Source organism: Typopeltis vanoorti, chromosome 2 (assembly GCF_054136105.1).
Source record: "Typopeltis vanoorti isolate ZY-2024b chromosome 2, IOZ_Tvanoo_1.0, whole genome shotgun sequence".
Taxonomy (NCBI): domain Eukaryota; kingdom Metazoa; phylum Arthropoda; class Arachnida; order Uropygi; family Thelyphonidae; genus Typopeltis; species Typopeltis vanoorti.
The window spans coordinates 136055506-136078641 of NC_143550.1; the positions used below are offsets into that span (position 1 = coordinate 136055506).

Sequence of the window (23136 nt, forward strand, 5' to 3'; positions counted from 1 at the left end):
CTCTTGCAAACCTTTTTGCCTCATATTGATTAAGCTTGGTTGACACATACATATCCCACTCTGGTGCTGCTCCATAATCCAAGTCTTAAGCCTCCAAGTTTGGTCATTTTTTTTGGTTTTCCTCTTAATGCCCTCTTCTATTTTGACATCTAGAGTAGTTGTTCTTCTTGGTTTCTCCTCAGTGGGAGGAGGTCCAAACTGTCTCTCTGAAGCTTTATTTCCATGTTCTTTTGCGTAATTGATGATTTTTAACTTGAATTTTGAAGAATATGACAATCATTTTTTATTTTCGGACATTTTTATGGGCTAGTGCTCAAAATATTGTTAATGCATTAACTTACCCTGCCAACAAGCTGCAGACGTATGAATGCTTTCAGGGTTCTGATTGGTTTAATCAGAATCAGCCGTTAATGATGTCAATCAACAGAGTTAACAAAGGCTACTGATTGGCGGAAGCCTGTTTGCGGAGACAAGGTACTGGCAGTTTCGCTACGGCAGTCCCGGGTTGCTCAACTAGTTACCTCCTGTGTATAAGACGACCACACATTTTTGGTCTAAAAATTTTAGAAAAAAGTATCATCTTATACACAGAAAAATACGGTACTTTTTATGCTCCTAAACTAGAGATAAACTTCCCTGTAACTTCATTTATCTTTCTGAATAGACTCTTGTTCTACCTGTAATGTTACATTCTTCAATTCCCTTGCATGTTTTGTTTAGATATTTTTCTTTATCTTTCCTGGCCTGTCTCTGGAAATCTGAATGCAATTGTTTAACCCTTCCTTTGTTTCTCTGGAGTTTCTCTAGTACCATCTTCACTAAAAATCGTACCTAAGAAAAAGACAATGAAAATAAGCAGAAGCATTTAAAATATCAATCACAATGCAGTTGATATTTTAAATGCTTCTGCCTATTTTCATTCTTTTTCTTGTTATTACTGACCTTCATACCACATCTATTACAATTTTTCTTCTTTTTTTTTGTGCTATTTGAATAGCTTCTTCTGACAACCATTTACAATATTTCTTTCTTGTTGCTTTGCTTAGATTCTTCTTTGCTTCTGTTACTGTGTATTCATTTATTCCTACAGTTCTTTTCTCTTCCTCTCTGAACATTTTAATTTCTTTCTGACTTCTACTTTAAATGCATAACTCCATAATCATCAAATTCCTGTCATGTACCCTCAAGGGGTGTACAGATATGATAGTACTACACGAAAAATTTACCAACTTCCTATCTTCAATTTTCCTCCAAATCAGTCTGTCACCTGTCAAGACTCCAACATTATCAGATCTTATATGTCTATCTTCTAAGGCACTTTTTACCATATCAATCCACTTATATCTTGGTCTGGTCTTCCTCTGGGTCTTTTTCCTGTCAACCTGGCAAAAAGCACTTGTTTTGCTAATCTTTCTTCGCCCATTCTGTTTAAGTGACCATACCACCTGAGATTAGCTCTACTAATGCATTCCTGGATGCTGACAATGTCAAGTTCTTTCCTAATATCCTTGTTTTGAATATGATGTTGCCATTGATGCCATCCATTTTTCTCAGGACTCTCATATCTGCGGTCTCTAGTCTTTGGTGTCAAGTGTTTTGCTTCTGACCCATCTCTTAGATACATAAGTTAAAATTGGTTTGAACACTGTCTTGTATACAACTAATTTAGTGTTTTGACTAATTTCTCTCTTATTCCATATTCCATTTAGTTGACTTCCTACCATACCAATTTTGTTGATTCTGTTGTCTATTTCCATATTTAATTTACCGTCTTCACTAAAAATCATGCCTAAGTAGCTGAAATGCTTCACTTGTTCTATAGGTTCTCCATTCACAATGCAGTTGATAATTTCAATGCTTCTGCCTATTTTCATTGTCTTTGTCTTGTTATTGCTAACCTTCATACCACATCTATTACAACAGTTATTCAATATGGCCAGGGAATCTTGCAGACTTGTAGTGGATTTATTTAGAAGTATAACATCATCTGCATGAAGCAAAGAGCTGACATTAACATCTCCAATTTTGATATCAGGTTTAATACCAATTGCCTTCATAATGTGATTCATATAGATAATGAATAACAGAGGAGATAATTACATCCTCGTCTGACACCAGATTTAACCTTAAACCATCTCCCTGTACTTCTTTCAATTCTAACTGTTGGCTTACAACTCAAATAAAGACTAAGATTGCTTGATATAATGCCTCATCGACACCATATAACTGTAGTGTATTGAATAGCTTCTCTCTTGGCACCTTGTCATATGCCTTTTTCAGATCTACAAAACTTAAATACAGATCTTTGTTATATTCCCATGATTTCTCAACTATTTGGGAAGATCTGATCCTGACAGCTTCTATTTGGCATGAATCCAACTTGTTTTTCAATAAGCTTTTCTTCCACAATCCTTCTCAACTGTTTCTCAAGTATACTTGCGTAAATCTTACCTGGAATATACTCAGCGGAGAAATACCTCTGTAATTCTCACATTCAGTTTTATTTCCCCTTTTTATATATGGGTACTATGAGAGCTCTACTCTAATCATCTGGAATTCATCCGTCTGTCTAGGCCTTCTGAACTATGCAGTGCAGCCACTGTAAGACTTTTATACTCCATACTTGAACATTGCTGGTTGAATATCATCTACTCCTGCTGCCTTTCCACATTTCAGGCCATTGGCTTCAAGTATGGATATGTATTCCTGACTGCATGCCTGTTGAGAGTTTTTTTTTTACCATTGTGCTATCACTGCTTGTTTCATTTAGCAATTTTTCAAAGTAATTACTCCATACTTCAAGGGATATCTTTTTCTCCAGTTTTCATGTCACCTTTATTATCTCTAATTTCTTTTACAGCATTCTTTCCTCAGAGGACATAGTGGAGTTGTTCGATGAGCACTTTATTGAAGTATTTCATCCTGGAGAAAGTTTTAATACTAGAGTGATAGGGCAAGTTCAGGGTTTTGAGGTACAAGAGGAGAGAGTGTGTTCCAAATACTGAGTACTCTGGATACCAGTGAAGCTGTGGGACTGGAAGAACGTTCATTGAGTTCAATGAGTGGTATGATAAACTTTGTGTTTCCTAAAAACGACCGCCCACGATGAGTCTTTTGACTTCATGGAGGCCTGGATAATAATAATAATAATTTCTGAGCTTCTTCAACAACCTTTAGAATATCTTGCTATCTTTTTGATATTTATTTTCTATGTTCTTACCAAAGTCTTCTCATGACTTTTGTTTAGCTAGTTTTACACAGTGTTTAGGTTTCTTACATTTGTCTCTGTATTCTCTAAGAGCACAAGCTGACTTTTTTGCAACTTTTGATATGCTTTCTTCTTTTCCTTCACTGCCTCTTTAATTTCCTGTATCTGCCATGGAGTTCTAATTTTTCTATCCTTGCAGACAACTTCACCACATGCCTCTCTAGCTTGAAGAAAACCCTGATTGATTCAGGGTTTTCTTCAAGGCTTGCCACCGAATCTTCAAAATTTGGTTCCTGTTCTCAATTCTTTCATTTTTTCTTCAATAATCTTTGTGTATTTTAGTCTACAGTTCACATCTGAGAGCTGCTCAATTTTTATTCACTTTAAAACTTTCCTATATGTTCTTCTTTTCAGTATGAAAATGCATAACTGATATAATTTAAATCAGATTCGATACTGTTCTTTTGTTTGTCTTAGCCCTTAATTTCAATTTAACTGCAGCTATCAATAATTCATGATTTGTTCCACAGTCTTCACCAGATAGTGTTTTTGCTGTTTGAATGGCATTTCTTCATCTTTTGCTGGCAGCAATGTTATCTATCTGATTTCTGTATTCACTATTAGGGTGAAGTCGATCTGTAAAATCTTCTATGTTGAAAATAAGTGTTAATAGCAACTGAGAAATAGAGCAGAGTTGATTAATATATTATTGTTGTATTATGGGAGACTTTGATTTTTGTATATAAAATTATGAGAATTTTTAATGTTGGAAGATGTGTGTGTGTATGTCATGCCTTCATTTTCATACATGCAGACTGAATGGCACCATACTCTTTCAGTCTAAAGCTATTCTGCCTTAAAGGTCTTCTTGTTTGTAGAATTTGACAGTCCAAACGCCACATACCAGAAGAACAAAACATCAAGAATGACAAGAACAGTTTTTATTGAATTCTGTCTGTGAATCAGTACTTTTTGTCTAATGTATCTGATTACAAAAATCAAAGTGATATCTGGAAAATAAAATGCAGTTTTATTAAATTAACAAGCTAGTTTATTGACAACATCAGAGCTAAAAATTGAGAACATTGAGTGATAGAACTACTTCTTCAAGTGTCATCCCCTAGAAGGAGGTTGGCAACCATGTCACGGAACCGTTTTCTTCCTTTTGCTGCTGTGGAACATTTATGGTAATTCAAACCAGTCCAGTCCTTAATGTCTTCAAACCACATTCTCCTGGGTCTACCTCTTACCCTTTTTCCATCTAATTTTCCTTCTAATATTAATTTCTGAATGCCTTCTTGTCTAGTTAGATGTCCAAAATATTTAAGTTTTCACTCTTTAATTATTTTCATTAATGTTCTTTTCATTTTTGCTTTCTTTAAAACATCTTCGTTATTCGTTTTCTCTGTCCATGGTGGAGTGATAGAACAGTGGCAGAAAATATTCAGGAGAAATGCAGCCAGAAGTACATATCAATATTTGGGATAGAAAAGCCATCAGAACTTGAAAAAGGACTGGATTTATGCATAAGCTAGACAAGCTACAGCTTCTGGTCTCACATTACAGGGGGGGGGGGGGCTCTGTATCAGTATAGATCTTAAAATTTACTCCTTTTAGGGGGCTACAACAACATTAAATTTGTCCCTCGCTGAAGTACATGATATTCAACCAGAAATGCTCAAATATGGAGGTATAAAAGTTTTTCAGTAGCTATACTTCTAATTTCTGAAGGCCTGATCAGAGAGTGAAATTCCAGATGATTTGAGTAGAGCTTTCTTAGTGCCCATCTATAAAAATAGAAGTAAAACTGAATGCGAGAATTACAGGAATTTCCCTACTGAGCATTCCTGTTAAGATTTGTGCAAGTATACTTGAGAAATGGCTGAGAAAAATTGTGGAAGAGAAACTTAGAGAAGAACAAGCTGAGTTCAATCCAAAAAGTTTGTCAGAATCAGATTTTTCTTAAGACAGATAATTGAGAAATCATAGTAATATAACAATGAGATTCAGGAGAAAAGCTGCTTTCATAACATAGTTATATGGTGCAAATGGGACATTGATTCCTTAAGTTGTAAGTCAGCAGTTAAAATTGATGGAGATAAAGATGGTTTAATGCGAGACAAGGGTGCACATTATCTCCACAATGATTCATCATGTATATGGATCAGTTGTGAAGTAAAGTGATATCAAAACTTGAGATATTCCACTCTTCTCTCTGTAAATGATATACTTTTAAATAAATCTGGTACAAATTTCTAGGATTCCTTAACTAAATTGAAAATTGAATAACTGCTGTAACAAATATGGAATGAAAATCAGCAAAAATAAATAAAAATAATGAACTTAGAAAACCTTAACTTCATTTTGAATGGAGAACTTATAAAACAAGTAAAACATTTCACCTCTTTATGCACAAATTCTAGTGAAGGTGGCAAATTAAATATGGAAAGAGACAACAGAATTATTATTATTACATAACACCTCCAGGGAGTCCAAAGACTCGTCAAGGAAGGGCACCTACTCTATAACTCTGCCTCCACCAACTACAATGACCCACAACTACCATCATCATTACACCAATGCCATCTACTGCCCATCATCACTACTAGTATTTTCACAGATAATCACAAACATTCATGTCCATGGTGGGATTGAAAACTGCAGCCTTTTGGCTGGAGAGCGGATACACCAGCCATCCTGGCTGGCATATAGTAAAACAGAATAAATTTATATGGAATAAGAGAGAAAATAGTCCATGCACTGAAATCGCAGTATACAAGGCAGTTTTAAAAACTTGTGGTTCGGAGAGCTGTGCAAGAAGTAAATGATAGTTCTAAGAAAATGTTGGATTGTGAACAAATGGCATCAGTGGCAGAATCATATTTAAACAAGGAACTTGATATTGTTAGCATTCATATTTGTGTGAGCAGTGCTAATCTAAGTGGTATGGTCACTTAAATAGAATGAGGAGGAAATGCTAGTAAAGCAAGTATTCGATGCAAAGATTGTAGGTTAGAATTGATAAAGGACAGATTAATTTGCAGGAAAATTGTTGTTAGGAAGAGTATTTTAAACTTTTCATGTAGTGTCCTGTACTGCTTGAGGATATATATCATCAAGGATGCCGTGATGATATTCCTTATCATCATCATGGATACTTGGTCACCTTCAATGCCACTTGCCTCCTCCCCCCCCCCCAAAAAAGATCTCAGCTTACTTACCTTTAACTTCAGTAATATACTTCATCATGCAGGGTCAGATTCCCCCTCCTCTCCAACTGCCATTTCTTTCCAGCCTCGAAAAACCAGGCATTTTTTCTTCAAAAGATGTTACTATACACTCACCCAGCTACTAACCCTATATAAATCCCATATTTATGTAGAATACTGGTTACATATTTGGGATAGAGTACCTAAATCCTCTCTAAAAATTCTTGATGCTGTCCAGTGGAGAGCAGTTAGCTCATAGATGATCCTTCCTTCACAGACCTGCTTCATCCTCTATCTTGGTGTTTTTCAAGCTGCGGGTTGTAACCCATGTTCTGTGAAATCAATTTAGCAGATTGCTAAATTGATTTGTCGCTAAGAATGAAATAGAAAATATCAGAGTATCTCACAGATTTTGTAGCTTTTAGCATGTTCATGCTGAGTTGTGTCACATCCCATGTTTCCCTTCAAGAGGGAACTTGCTTAATGGTATATTATGTCCTTCTTGCATATTGAGTTGGTACATTTTTTAGAATGTTTAAAAATATATGGCATACTAGTTAAAATGTTTGATTAAATTTTAATTGTAAAATTAGTAGTCTTAATATAATAGTGTCTATGGGAGTGGAGTTCTTTTATCATTACACAGTCAGATCGTTTTCATTCCAGATGTCTCCAACTTACACTAATTGTCATTACATATAGTACATAATAGACTCTGCATCTTTTGGTACAATAAAGCTATTTGTTTTCTTGTATTTGCAATATGGTGTTCTGTGGGGGAAGGGATATTTATCAATATGCAGGGACATTTTTCATTCATCTTAAAATAATATACATAAAACAATATGAAACAATATGCATAGAGAGCAAAATTCTTTATTCCTATGAATAAAAATTAATCCTTCTATGTTTTATGACAACCACACCCATGAAATTGAATAAAATGTTTTCTAATTTCTGATTTTGTTTATTTTGATTTTTTTTTTCTATGCTGTATTTAAATGTTAATAAAATTTGTGTTTGATATTCACTTTTTACATTTATTTTTATTTTATTATATGCAGTAATTTCTTGTGTGTGTGCATGTGGTTCATTTCTCTCCTAGAGGTAGTGCAACACCAGGAAACTTGGGTCACCTTGTTTACACACACTTTGCTGTCATCCAAAATTTGGCTCAATATCTTGGAGCCAATGAAATTTGTATCAGATATTAAGCTGATAAGAACAGATACTTAACTTTTTGCTTTGCTGCCTTGTGGGAGTGTAGTATCTATTCTTGTCAGTTTAAAATCTAATAAGGGGCTACACGATATTAAACTGATTTATGGAATGTGGCAAAGTGCTTGTAGCTTGCTTCACCTTTGCGATGAGTTACCTGGTACTGTGTAATCTGTTTCCTCAGAGTATTGCTTTTCTAATATTGTTTGCATTATATATATATATATATATATATATATAGCGTGTGTGTGTGTGTGCGCGTGCATGCGTGCGCACACGCATGCATCACATACTGGATTGAGATGTAAAATGTAATTTTTTTTATTGTGTTGTGGTCAGAAAAGTTTGAAAAATACTGCTCTATCTCACAGATGCACTGTTTCTGCTCTGTGTCTCTTCTATGGGTATTTCCACACTAACTGTTCCAGTGAGCTGACAAGAGCTGCTTTTTGTTGGACCTGTTAAAACAAGAGCAGAAGCAGCTGCCCAACATTCCTTTTCAGTTCAACTATAAACACATCAAACCTTCTCCTCTTCTTCCTCATTTATTTCCATCTACTTCCAATTCTCATAATAGTTTCCCAACAACTACAACCTCCAGTTCTTTAATAAAAATGTTAGAGTTCTTCTTTCTCAGTCCTTAGCTGCACTGCACACGTGATGCTGATGTGCTATAGGTTATTTGTATCTCTCATCTGGGTTAAAAAATAAATCAGGAATTTGACAATGATGAGAATTGAAAACAATGAAATATTCTATTCCATTATGTTTTCAGAACAATCTAATAGGTGTATTTGGAATTGCATGATTCAGTGAGTAACAGAAAGAAATCATGAAAGTATGACATGGATATAATACATTGTCTACTTGTCTCACAATGAAGTGAGATCACATGAACTTATTCCACTGAAGCCATTATAAATTTGAAAGCTTCTTTAGAAATCCACTGAACTTTACCAGCCTAACTTAAGAATAATTATATGCTTATTTCTAAAAGAATTAGAATTTTTTTTTCTATAGAGTCTAATTATATTATATCCATGTCATACTCACATGATTTTATTACTTTCTTTGTTTCTGTTACGAAGCATTCATGATAGTTATCCATTCGTATGGGTATCTTAACAGAAACTGAGGACTTATTTTAAATGACATCTGGAAATCTCTCATTAGATCTTTTAGCAAGTCAGCTGTCAGTTTTTCCAACAATTGTCTTCAGTCTTTACCAAGTGATAGTTGATGCATGCCACATGATGACTTTACATTCTTGTTAGAAAGAATTTATTCATTGTAATGATTTTTTTTCAGCATTGAACAATTCTAGTTATCTATTTTTATTATAACCCTGAAAAATTCACCATTTGTACTTACTAGTTTCACTAGTTTGGTATAAATTTCAAATATTTAGAAACTAATAACAATTCCTTATAATTTCAATTATTTTAGTTGCAAAAACTCATATATAAAATGCAGTGGAATGTGAATCCACACCCTGTAGTTTAGTCAACCAAACCAGTACAGTGGGAATTAGGTTGCAGCAGCTCAGTCAGTATAGATAAAGCCTTTTGGTTAGAAAGACCTGGGTTCGATTTCTGTCAGTGATGTGAGGAACTTTTATCTGGTCTCTTTCGACTAAAGGTGAGTTAGCCAGTCTCATATGGAGGTAGGGTTTTTTTTTTTTTTTCCACTTGGAAACTCAGGTTTTTTGTCCCCCAGAACAGGCAAACCTGCCCTGTGAATAGACATGGACTACAGTTAGAAACACTACCTTTAGGGATGCAGCAAGGAGTGGTGATCCAGCTGTATACTAATTAGTTGTAAACCTCCTTGGTTTACAACTAATTAGTATACTCAGCCCATCCTAGGATGGATGGATGAGGAGAGATGAAGAAACCAAATTAGAAATGCAAAGGGGGGGGGTACTCATCAGGAAAGATTTAGATTATGATGCAACATAATTCATGTATTGATTGGAAGCAGTGCCACGCCGTGGGTAGGAGGCATCCTTGTGCAAAACATTTTTCAGCACCCCCATACAATAAGTTTCCATGAAAAATTTTGCTTTGTTAAAAGTACAAAACAGTTTATACGCATACATAAAAATAAATTTTATTTAACAATAGTAGAGCATTGTAATCACTGAAATTCATTAATAAGGAATTTTTAATAATAAAAATTTTCGAAAATATTTATTCCTTAATATATAAATACAACAGTATATATATATATATAAACAAATATTACTTTTATTTTAATATAAAAAGAAATTTACATAACAAAGATAATTTGGATATATGTTTTTAACTATATAACAATTAGTATAAATGTAGATTTATTTTACATATTTATCCATCTTGCTTTAGCTGCTACAAAATTTTTAATAATATCTTTAATGTCTAATGAATCCATAATATTATTTTTAATTGATATAATTGATAAATCCGTGAGATGCTCTCCAGACATTGTTGACCTCAAATAATTTTTTATTAGTTTCAGTTTGAAAAACTTCTTTCCCCTGATGCTATGGATATTGGTAATGTTGAATAAATACGCATCACAATCACATATTAGCAAACGTGTCGGTTAATTTATTTTCGTATATATAATTTAAAACATCCTGAAGAGCTGACTCTTTTTTAATAAAACTGCAAAGTTTTTAATTCCTCAAATAAAGTCATACCATCAATTTCGTGATTGTCGGAATCTTGATTGTCGCTCAGTTTTAAGTTCAAATCTTTACAATGTTTCATTAAATCTTCATCGCTCCAATCTTTTAATTTGCTGATGTCTCTTATAACTTTAAAGTCCTCACTATGTTGTTTTAAGAGTATGAATCTTTCCGTGACCGAAGTTATTGTCATGTCTAAAATTGCAAAGAAAAAATTTATTTTAAAATTTTGTTTAGGATCATGCGTTGTCTCATCTGATGCTTAGTAACCAAACATTTTTGTTTTTGTTCTTTTGCGAATGTTTGGAAAAATAGGATCAATATTAAGATCGTTTGCTACTTCTTTTGCAGTTCTAATAATATTTTCAAAATATTGGTCTGTTCGGTGAGTATTTAATTCTTGTATAACATAATCAAGATTTTCTGTAATTTTTCCTATATCAAATGTTGAATTCTGCATTATTTTGCTTGCAACATGTATGAGACACTTAAGATTTCGTACCAAACATGAACAGAGCAAATAAATTTTAACGAATAAATCTTTGAAATTAAGTTGTCTGCCTGAACTCTAGAATCGATATCTTTAGTTTTATCTTCCATAATATCAAAAAGAGCCTGGTAAATTTCCTTGATATTATTTTTAAGTGGCTTTATTGCTTCTGCTCTACTTTCCCACCTAGTAGCAGAAAGTGATTTCAAATTTAAAACACGAATATGTTTTTTTAATACAGCCCAACTCTTCACAGATAGTGAAAAATAATTATAATTCCTGTATTACCCAAAAAAATTTATAGTTTCACAGGATATCTTAGCTGCATCATTAACTACCAAATTTAATGAATGAGCAGCACACGGAATAAAAAAGCCCTTGAATTTATTTCTGCAGTCTATTATGTTTGCCTCACATATTTGAACCGTTATCATAAGCTTGGCCGCTTAAATCAGAAATGTTAATATTCAATAATTTTAAATAATTTCTTATAAATTGAAATAGTTCTTGCCCGGCGGTATCTCCTACAGATTGAAAACCCAAAAAATGTTCATGAATTTCTGCTATATTTGTATCTTTATTTTGATTAACAAATCTAATAACAATAGATAATTGTTTTGTGTGGCTTATATCTGGAATAGTGTCAAGAATTAATGAATAATATTTTGCCTCTTTAACCATTTCTAAAATTTTTTGTTTTATGGCTTCAGAAATTATACGGATGATTTCATTTTGTATTTTATCACCTAAATCATAGGTGGCCAACAGCAGGCCCGAGGGCTGCATGCGGCCCGTAACGTAATTTTGTGCAGCCCGCAGCACAATAAAACTATATTAAATTATGTATATTATCAATTAGCTAATTGAGCCCATCAGCCTGTGTAGCTCAGTGGATGTGGCATTTGTACACCATGGCGCTTGGCCGCACGAAGGAAAACCTTGGTTTCGAGTCAAGTCGGCGACTAGAGGAAATTTTTCTAAGCCTTTTTTCGACCGGTTCCCAAGTTAGTCAATCTCTGGCACGGGCAAGCAGGTTTTTCCTCCCGGAAACTCGGGTTTTTCGTCCTGTAAACTCAAGAAAATCAACCGTAGAACCCACATTATTTCAGACATTAAATATATTGTGTTAGGGACCACGAGATGGCGGCACATTTGAGCCGTCTCTCTTCACTGTGAACCGCTTAATTAGTGATAGCCTAGGGCCATCTGTCTCTGATTGGTACCAGTGGAGATTGAACTGCCCACTCAGTCTCCAAAAGTTAGATAGGGCTAAATGGCCTCGCCTACTCCCCATATACGGGAATAAAAAGGCGTTAGCTGATTTTTTTTTCTTTTTTTTTTTCAATTTAGCTATTTTTCAACCCCAGATTTTCTGTTTAATATACTAGTTATATTCATTATTTCTGATAACGGAAACAATTAATTTCTCAACACTGAATCAAAATTGCTTTAAAAAGATTACTCAATTTATAATATCTGCTGTTTCTCTGTGCAAGTTGTAGTAGTGGGAGTGGTAGATTTCTATGCACTCCAGAGTAATGCATCATTGAAAGTCACTTACTCTGCTCTGGTTACAGAAATATGTAATTAAATTTAATTTAACAACTTATATTTAAATCAATCAAGTATTTTATATTTTCTCCCAGTAGTAAAATGATTTAACATATATTGTAATTCAATACATATAACTATTCCCTTGAAAAAAAATTGCCTTGATCAATGCAGAGTTTATTGTTATTTAAGTTCTGTCTAAAAGTGTGCGGCCCGTGACAATACCACTCATCAAATATTGGCCCTCGTATAGAATGAAGTCGGCCACGCCTGACCTAAATAATGAGCAATGTTCCTTTATTGTGATGTTTGGATGCAATGCAAGTGTTCTGCCATTATCGAATCAAATTAGCGACAGTTTCTACTAACTTTAAAAAATTGCCGTTATCATTTTCAAAATGTTTTTGTGAAGAACCTCTAAAAGCTATACACTGTCTTGATAAATACTGTATTACGTAGATTAACTGTTCTATAACAGATTGCCAATATTTTTTCTCAGTTTCATATAATCTTTGTTGTGTGCAATCAATAGTGCATTTCTTAATCAGTAACATTTTAAGTTCGCTATATTTTGAACAGTTTTTAATGTGTACGGAACTTGTCTCGTGTATTTTTAGTGTATGACGCAAATGTTGCCAATCGTTACAACCATATTTGTTAGTAAGTTAAGAATTTTGACTACCAAATATTTTGCAATAATAACAGAAAACCGAATTTCATGATTATGAATAAACTAAATAACTTAGCAAACGTTTTTCTCCATTTGCTAAAGTTCGATAATAATATGAATCGGAAAACTTGTGGCCAGATTCATCTTTGAGAAATTCTTTATTAACTACTTGACACAGGCAATGCTCAACTAAACATTCTCTAACTTTGGTAGTTATATGATTCAGCCAAGTACCTAGATCATTAACATTAAAATTTAAAGTAAAATTTGAAGTTTCGTGTTTCGCTGAATCGGAATCCAATATTTCTTCTGCTGCAACTTCTGTAGACAGGCCAGTTTCATTTTTGCATATAACATTTGCATGTTTTTTCATAGTTATCTTGTGTCCTCTCTTTTTCTGTAGTAGAGCTACATGGAGTACTTGCTTCATCAGAACTTTCTGTTCTTCGTTTTTTATGTGGTCCTGAAGTTAAAAATTTATTCAGCAATCCAGCCAATATATGTTCCAGATGTACTCGTTGCAATTGTCTTTTCCTGTTTTTTGCACCAGATAACTTCTTTGGCTTTTTTTTTCCGATATCTAGGGGTTAACACACTTGGTTAGACTTTAAAATAAGAAGAGCGTTAAAAGTTGTCCACCAAAATAAATAATAATTTCTGAAATTTTCCCATAAACTTATTTTTTAACCCCTTAACCGACTATTATTTTTAAGGTGAATGGCCCAAGACTGACTATTTTTTTTTATTACAGAATTTGATTTTTCAGATGTTTTAAATATTAAATATGCTTACATTTTAGGTATTTTTTGAAAATTAACATGTAGAGATATTAGCCACTGATTGATTTCTGATTGATATTTAATATTTTTTACATTCTGGTAATTGTTTAATAATTAAGAAATTTCTAGAATATTAAAATTATTTATTAAAGAAATTCATAAAAGGACCCAACCCCAATGTCTTCCAACCAGAACAAGAACAAATATATAAATAAATTTCTTATTGAAAATTATTTATTTTCTAGACGTCTACCCAACATAACAAAAAATCTTTTTTTTTTCAAAATAAGATAATTAACTAAAATGAAACGATTTAACTAATTTTCAAACTTAACAAAACCATAATAGATGTACTTACTTTATGTGAATGATAATCCAAATTCACAAAAAATTTACTAAACAACAATAAATATATTTTATAAAACAAAAGGCAGCTGCACAGTAACACAGTTACTGTAACGCACAAAGTGAAATAATGCAAAAATACACCAAAAAGTATCAAGAAAGGGCCAATTGCAGTATGTGTAAACAAACTTTGATCATCTAAAGAGTTTTATAGTTCATAAGTAACCTATGTTTATTAATTTAATTCGAGCCATGTCAGCCTGACGTGCCGATAGTCTACCCCGCATATATATATGGAATTTTTATCTATGGTCCCTCAGCTGATTAATATGTTTATAATTTATAAACTTCATCTTTAAAATTTTATTTGTCTATCAAAAATACAAAAATAAGTACAAAATTAAAATCAAAGCCAAAAATTGTCTAAAGTCACTTAAACACAGGATACACAATACACTCAATATGTTTCACATTCAAAATTGAAATGACACTGAAAAAAATGTAAGAAGTACATATTTGGATAGACGCTATTTCGTCTATCCAAATTTGTAGCAGAATTTGAAGAAAACGAACATCATAATATACACCTATGTTTCAGACTAAATATTTTTGAATATATCAGTGTGTTTCTGAAACTTGACATATCTGTGTTCCCCTTCTTTAATTTTCATTATTACCAAGTATCTTTTCAAAATACCCTTGTGAAAATAATAATAATAAATAAAAATATATTTCATTGTAAATATCGATTTTATTTGAATTTAGATGCATTTGAACAACAACAAAAAAAGATTTATTTTTAATAGAACAAAATTTATAACGATACCATACATTTTTACTTAATATAAATAATTTTTCATCAATGAGAGGAGTGAAATTGCTTATTTCTATATCTGCTATATTGCTCTCGTTTGTGCGTTTTATAAATCCAGTCTTTAACCAATGATGTATACTTAAGAATTTGAAAGCTAAAAAAATTACCGTATTTACTCGTCTATAACTCGCACTTTTTTTCCAAAATTAAAGCTAAAAAATCGTGCTGCGAGATATATGTGGGGATTTTCAGAAACTAAAGTTTTCAGAAAATAAAAACTGAAAATGGGTATGACTTACCAAGAAGCTTCTATTCTCCATCACTTCTGTCCTGGAGAGCGGTTTCCTTGTGTGTAATCAAAGTTATCTACCCAAATAGAGTCACCTTCTTTCCCATTATATCAAGCAAAAATTACCAGTAATTTAAGACTTGAGATACGTAATTAACAATCCTTGACAAATTACCAATGAGAAGTGAAAGATGTGTGGCGATTGTTGGCCAGTAGAGAAAGAGAAGCTGTTAAGAAATGCATATGATTGGTGAGGTATTAACAAAAGATCGAGTGACCCAAACAAAACAAGCTGACAATTGAATTGAAATGCTAATTCTCTTAAACCGATTTCCATAATATCTGAAATGCATTCACTATATATTTCTTAGTTTTAACATGTTCATGATGGGGGGGGGGGGGGGGTCAAGTGTCAAGCAAAACCATGTGTTGCACCTGCAACATGTGGTTTGCTTGAGTATATAGCAGTTTCTGTTGGAGGGAAGATGTGATTCATTAGTTAGTGTTTATATTCCCAGTTGTCTCTAATTTCACTATTTGTTGATTAATATATTACACAGTCTGCAAACATCTGTGAACCTTATTCAGTGACATGATAAAACTAATCGGTTTTCGTGTTTCTGCAGTATGGCTGTTTGGGATGGCATATTGTTTACTGCGGGTTATCACTCTAATGTGAAATTCAGGGCGATAGAGACTCGCAATTTGAGTAGGAGAATTCATGCATAATATAATTTAATATATATATATATATATATATAGACTATAAAAGTTTATGAAATTCACATTGTATGATACTTTATGGGTTGTTTCCTTAAGTATCTAATAAATGGGTTCTAAAATGTTTAGTTTTAGTATGTATGACTGTAATTTTTTTATTAATAAAATATAATAAGCACATATTTAACTGTCAATGGGAAATGGCGCCTTTTTTTATTTGCTAACTAAACGCTGTATTTTTGTAAAATATCTTGTTGCCGTAATACAGCTGAGCGAGTGCCCTTATTAAGCAGTGCCGTGAGGCAGGCTGCCTCTATGCTACATCCTGTCGACGGTACTGGGCACAGCATAAGAATGAATTCACAGTCTTTTAGTGGAAATTGTCTTAAACTAACAATTTCCACTAAAAATATAATAAACAATCGAGAATATTTATAAAATTTTTGCTGAGTCGATGCTTACTCTGTGAAATAAAATCTTCAAACAAATTATAATAAAACTGGTGATGTATTAAGTTATAAATGTTGTTAGATTATTAAGAATTCATTTGACTGATTTAAAATTTCATTTTTATTGCGTTAACTATAATTTGTAATTGTGTAATTTATATAGTACGATATAATTCAAGAATAAGAAAATTTATATATATATATTTTTTATTATTATTTCCCATGGTGAAATGGCACCCCTCATTTCAAGCACCATTGTACGGGGCACAATCTGCACAACCGCACGACGCGGCCCTGATTGGAGGAATTTCAGATATATCATTGTTATGGAGACTGTACAATTGATTTTGGGAGTATGTTACTCTAATGGATGAAGTGATATCTTGGGCAGTGACTACTGATGTAAAGGAAGCAAAGTAGTATTAATGGAGAATTTCAATATGGAAAAATTGAATGGCTGAAAGTGCAAGTTATTATTTGGAGCAATTTTGCGATAGTTATGAGGAAACATGCATATTAACTTGCTAAAGGAGGAGTACTCTGGAATTTATAACATTACAGGAATTATTGATGGATCATGTTAATTATATTAATAACCTAACTGGTGATTAGTTTATGGAATTAACAACGCATATAAAGTATATTAATTAAAGGTAACTTTAATGAATAACTTCTATATTTCGGCAACGTCACATTGCCATCTTCAGGAACATAAAGATATGGTATGTGCACTCAGGCACTAACACAAAGCAAATGAGGAAGAAAGCAACTAATATTGTTCCTAAAGTCCTAATGGTGCCCTCTGGCGGGCTAATTTGGTAGTCTTGGCAGTTGGGCTGAAGTTCTCATAATGTAAGTCTCCCAAATTTGGGGTAGTTTCATGCACCCAAATTTGTTGAGGTTAGGAACGTTTTTTAGAGCTGCTGAAGATTCTTTGAATAATCTTTCATATTTAAACTTGCTGCAATGAATTATTTTTGTTTTCTTCCAATGAATTTTATGGTGGGTATCTAAGGCATGGTCTGCCAGCCCAGAGCGGCTGTACTGGTGGAATGATATAAAATTCGTTGGAAGAAAACAAAAATAATTCATCGCAGCAAGTTTAAATATGAAAGATTATTCAAAGAATCTTCAGCAGCTCTAAAAAACGTTCCTAACCTCAACAAATTTGGGTGCATGAAACTACCCCAAATTTGGGAGACTTACATTATGAGAACTTCAGCTCAACTGCAAAGACTACCAAATTAGCCCGCCAGAGGGCACCATTAGGACTTTAGGAACAATATTAGTTTCTTGCTTTCTTCCTCATTTGCTTTGTGTTAGTGCCTGCGTGCACATACCATATCTTTATGTTCCTGAAGATGGCAATGTGACGTTGCCGAAATATAGAAGTTATTCATTAAAGTTACCTTTAATTAATATACTTTATATGCGTTGTTAATTCCGTAAACTAATCACCAGTTATGTCTGACCAACGTATAAGCCTTGCTACTAGAATATTAATAACCTAGATGTGAAGATGGTAAATTAAATATGGAAATAGACAACAGAATCAACAAAGCTGGTATGGTAGGAAGTCAACTGAATAAATTTATATGGGATAAGAGAGAAATTAGTCAAAACACTAAATTAGCTGTATACAAGACAGTGTTCAAACCAATTTCAACATATGGATCCAAGAGCTGGGTCAGAAATAAAACACTTGACCAAAGACTAGAATTTCAGGTATAGCATTGGTATGGAGACTGTACAATTGAATTTGGGAGTATGTTACTCTAATGGATGAAGTGATGATTGCTGCAATTATGAGAAGGACACTGACCTGCAGAGATAAAAGGGTTATCATTCCGTTATATAAGTCTCTGATCAGACCACACTTAGACTATTGTTCTCAGATTTGGTCCCTAGGATTTGAAGGGGATAAATTAACTGTGGAAAGGGTACAGAGACGGATGACAAAGATGGTTTCAGGACTGTACAATTTTGGTTATGAGGATCGGCTGAGGGAATGTGGACTGCAGAGTTTGGTGGATAGAAGAAGGAAAGGTGATATGATTGAGACTTTTAAACTGTTGAGAGGTGGTTACAGGATTGACACTGGGGAGTTTTTTCGCTTGGTTGAACAGCGGGAGGGAGTGATGACCAGAGGCCATCCCTGGAAGTTACGAAAGGAAACTGTAAGCAAGAGGGTGAGGAGTGGTTTCCTTGCATGGAGGGTGGTTGAACCGTGGAATGCATTGCCTGATGGAGTGGTGAGAGCAAGAACGGTCAATGAGTTTAAGGATTGGTATGATAGACTTTGTGTTTCTTGGGGGGGGGGACCTCCCCTCGATGAGTCTTGATAGGCTTTATGTTCTTAGGAAGGACGTCCCACGATGAGTCTTTTGACTCCATGGAGGCCTGAATAATAATAGTAATAATAATAATAATATCTTGGGCAGTGACTACTGATGTGAAGGAAACAAAGTAGTATTAATGGAGAATTTTAATATGGAAGATATGAGAGTCCTGAGAAAGATTAGGGGCATGAACAGATGGCATCAATGGCAATCATATCCAAAACAAGGATATTAAGAAAGAATTTGTCATTGTCAGCATCCAGGAATGCGTTAGCAGAGCTAATCTCAGGTGGTATGGTCACTTAAACAGAATGGTGAGAAAAGATTAGCAAAACGAGTGTTTATTTGCCAGGTTGACAGGAAAAAGACCCAGAGGAAGACCAGACCAAGATGTACGGGGATTGATATGGTAAAAAGTGCCTTATATGATAGACATAAGATTTGATAATGTTGAAGTCGTGACAGTTAACAGACTGATTTGGAGGAAAATTGTGGGTAGGAAGTTAGTAATGATGTAAAGTTTTCATGTAGTATTATCATATCCTGTATGCCCCTTGAGGGTACATTGCAGAAATTTTATGATGATGATAACCTAGATGCTAATATTCCCTCTAATTTTTGCAGGCTCATGTGTGCTAATGTAATATTTCTCATATTAATGTTGCCCTTTTTTCCATCTAGCTACAACCTGTAAAATTGCGAGCACTAAATTAATTTGCTTAAATCTGCATAGGCGCAATAATTGCAATTTACATGAGTTCAAATGACTATACTGTCTAGAGCAGCATTTCTCAACCGGGGTTCTGCGAGTAATAATAATGAATAGCAGTGGCAAATAAATGAACTTGAACAGTGGAAGAAAATAATGAATGTTCTCTGAAAGGAATGAATTCAAGTTTGCGTTAGTTGTATTAACTCCCACTAGGATGCAGGGCAATGCTGTCTGTGATCCACTTATTATACGGCAACTGGAGCTAGTGTTGCTTATGAGTCAGGGCAAGCAAGAAACGCGAGAAGCACAGTCGGTCTCTTATCAATCCTATGTGTTTTCCAGCGTGTAGGTACGTATTCACTCATTAATATGAAAAGTTTGTTTGTTTTCTCAGCTGAACTCCACTTTACGGTGATCGTAATTTTTGGGAAGATTACTCCTTTATTTCAGGTTGCAATCAATTTTTGTTATTTCATCAATTTATTAGTTATATCGTTACAAATTGTGCATTTAGGTGCTATGTATTTATGAAAGTTAGATTCAAATAAATAATAATTATGTTTAAATAATATTATTAATTACATTATTTGGTACTTATGCATTAACGGGGGGCATCTGATTTTTCATGATTGTTTAATTTCTTTTTATTATACTTTTTCTATTATTTTTATTAATTTACTAAATATTATATTACTAACATAACTGAATCTGTTTTATAAACTAATTTTCTCGATCCTTTAATTTAACCAAATTTTTTAAAAAAAAATAATACCTTTAATGATAGTTTTGCATGTATTAAGTATTTTTATTGTTTCAAGATCAATTTCATTTGAGTTACACGGTAACCGCTGTTAGCTAACCTACATGAAAATATATTCCCACTTTCAATTTGATATATCGATTGTTTGTTGAATAAGGTTACATGAGTGCTTTGTGCGATGTAAACAACGATCACCGTATACTGGAGTTGTTCCATTTTTTTTCTCTCTCTCTCCCCGTTTTCCCATTTTATTTCTTTTGTTTTCCTTTATTTATGTTTTGTGCTTCAGTTTTATTAGTCTAATTTTGATTTATCATCTTTTTTACATTTTTTATTTTATAGAAATTTCTAACCATTAAAATGTGAAAATTTTTGAAGAGAAAAAATCCAGACAATTCTGAAGAGGCTAGTGATGAAGAATTAGAATCTCATATCGAATTTCAAAACACAAATACAAAAAAGATTCGTCTTTAAAATGAAAATTACTTATCGATGACCTTTACGTTGACTGGTGATCCAGATTGTCCTCTTCCACTGTGTCTTGTCTGTGGCAAACAACTTTCAAATACATCAATGGCCCCAGCAAAATTTGAAAGACATTTCACAAAAAATGACAATGATATGGAATATAAAAGTGCTGATTATTTTAAAATGCTATTGCAATCTCGAAAGAAACATAGTGCAGTTTTTAGGAATAAATTCAGTGTCAGTGAAAAGTCTCAGGAAGTAAGTTATTTGGTAGCAGAAATTATTGCACAGAAAAAGGAAACATCACACAGTTGGTGAGAAACCTAATAATGCCAGCATGTAAAATTATTATTATTATTATTATTAAACAAGACCTCATGGAGTCAAAGACTCATCTAGGAGGTCCTTTTATCTCACACACATCTCATCATACCGTGTCTTAAACACATTCAAACTCCTTGCAGACACTACACTCTCAGGCAAGGCATTCCAATCATTCACAACTCTGCACGAAAAAAACCTGCCTCTCATTCCCCTACTCACACCCTCTTTATACAGTTTCCAGGGATGACCTCTGGTTCTCCCCTGATCTCCCACTATTCTCTGTGGAACTTCTCCACCATTGATCCTATAACAACCCCTTACCAACTTGTAGGTTTCTATCATATCTCCCCTCTTCCTTCTCTCCACTAGACTCTGCAAATTACATCTTTTCAATCTTTCCTCATACTCGACATTCCAGAGGTCAGAAACTACCTTAGTCAGTCGCCTTTGAACCCTTTCCAACATCTCTTCATCCTTCTGAAAACCAGGTGACCAAATCTGGGCACAATAGTCCATGTGTGGCCGAATCAAAGCCTTATACAATGGAACAAGAATCTCCCTACTTCTACACGTCAGTGTCCTCCGCATCATTCTCAGAAGTCTTTGTGTTGTCTTCACAATTTTGGCGATGTGTCCCCTAAATTTGAGATCCTTATCCACTATCACCCCCAGATCTGTTATTTCCTCTTCTTCCAACAATATATTCTCACCAAGCATAAATTCTGCATCCCATCTTTGTTTTCCAAATTTTAAAACCTTACAGTTTGCAACATTGAACTCACATCCCCATTTGCTTGCCCAATCACTCAATTTATTCAAGGTCTTCTTGCAAGGCCACAACATCTTCACTACTCTTTATGGTTCGTCCCAACTTTGCATCATCTGCAAACAACTGAATATCTCCATCCAAATCTTCGCCAATATCATTAATATACAAGTTAAATAGTAATGGCCCTAAAACAAACCCCTGAGGCACTCCACTAGTGACTTTCCTTTTCCTGGATATTGCACCCCCATACACAACTTGTTGATACCTATCAGATAGCCAGTCTCCATTCCAATGCACTAATCTAATATCCAACCCCATCTGCTCTAGTTTGACTGTCAACTTATCATGAGGTACTCTATCAAAAGCTTTTGTGAAATCCAAGTATATTACTGTGTATCCTTCTCCTCTGTCCAAGGAAGCAGTCACTTTATTGTAATAAATAAGTAGATTACTAAAACATGACCTCCGTTTAGCAAATCCAATCTGTCCATCAAAGATTATACCATTGTTGTCACCCCCAACTCTGGATCCTAGTTCTCACAAGCTTCTCCAACAACTTAACCACAACACCTGACACACAGATAGGCCTATAGTTTGATGCTTGAGTTCGATCACCTCCTTTATGAAGTGGCACAATCTTGCCCTCCTTCCACTCTTTAGGAACTTAGCCAAGTGCTTGTATTAAAAAAATATGTCAAGGCAGGTGTCAACTCTCTGGCACATTCCTTCAGAATATGCGGTGATATATTATAAAGTCCCACAGCCTTATTTACATCTAGTTTACTCAGCTCCCCAAACACCTCTTGCTCACTTACAGTCAGTCTCTCCTCCCCATCATCAACTGCTCTTAATCTCTCCATGAAGTCACATTCACAAGATTGAAAGATCTTTATGAACTGCTCATTAAGTATCTCCACCACACATTCTGCAACAGCTGTCTTTATACCATTTCCTCCAATCAATGTCATCCTTCCATAATCATTCTTTCTTTTGCTGGCTACATATCGAAAGAACTCCCCAGGATTCTTTTTGGCTTCATTAGCTAACTGCTGTTCATACCTCTCTTTAGCTACTCTCACCAACCAAATCAACCTCCTTGCCTGGTCTTGTAGACCTCATGAAATTGGTTACTTCCACTTCTCTTATGCTGTCTCCACAATGCCCTTTTCTCTGTATTGCATGCTTAATCTCTTTATTCATCCATCTCACACCTACCTTATTTAACCTTCTCATCCATGGTATACATTTAGACATTGCATCTACTAAATAGTTTTTGAAAATCCCCCAAGCTGCATTGATCTCTTTTCCAGCTAAATCCTCATTCCATGCTACACCTGCAAGCTGTCTCCTGAGC

General features: G+C 34.1%; 1 protein-coding gene, 1 non-coding gene and 1 pseudogene across 5 annotated transcripts in view; 2 read left to right on the top strand and 1 right to left on the bottom strand.

The window, feature by feature from the left end:
* The window catches only part of Ndae1 (Na[+]-driven anion exchanger 1), a 511154-nt gene that overhangs the window by 194014 nt on the left and 294004 nt on the right, over window positions 1-23136 (top strand). The gene's annotated exons all lie outside the window — the stretch shown is intronic.
* Window positions 7502-7684, bottom strand: LOC150109450 (U2 spliceosomal RNA). The gene has a single exon (XR_016550519.1). It is a non-coding gene; the product is annotated as a U2 spliceosomal RNA (small nuclear RNA).
* LOC150109451 (U2 spliceosomal RNA) lies at window positions 7662-7836 on the top strand (annotated as a pseudogene).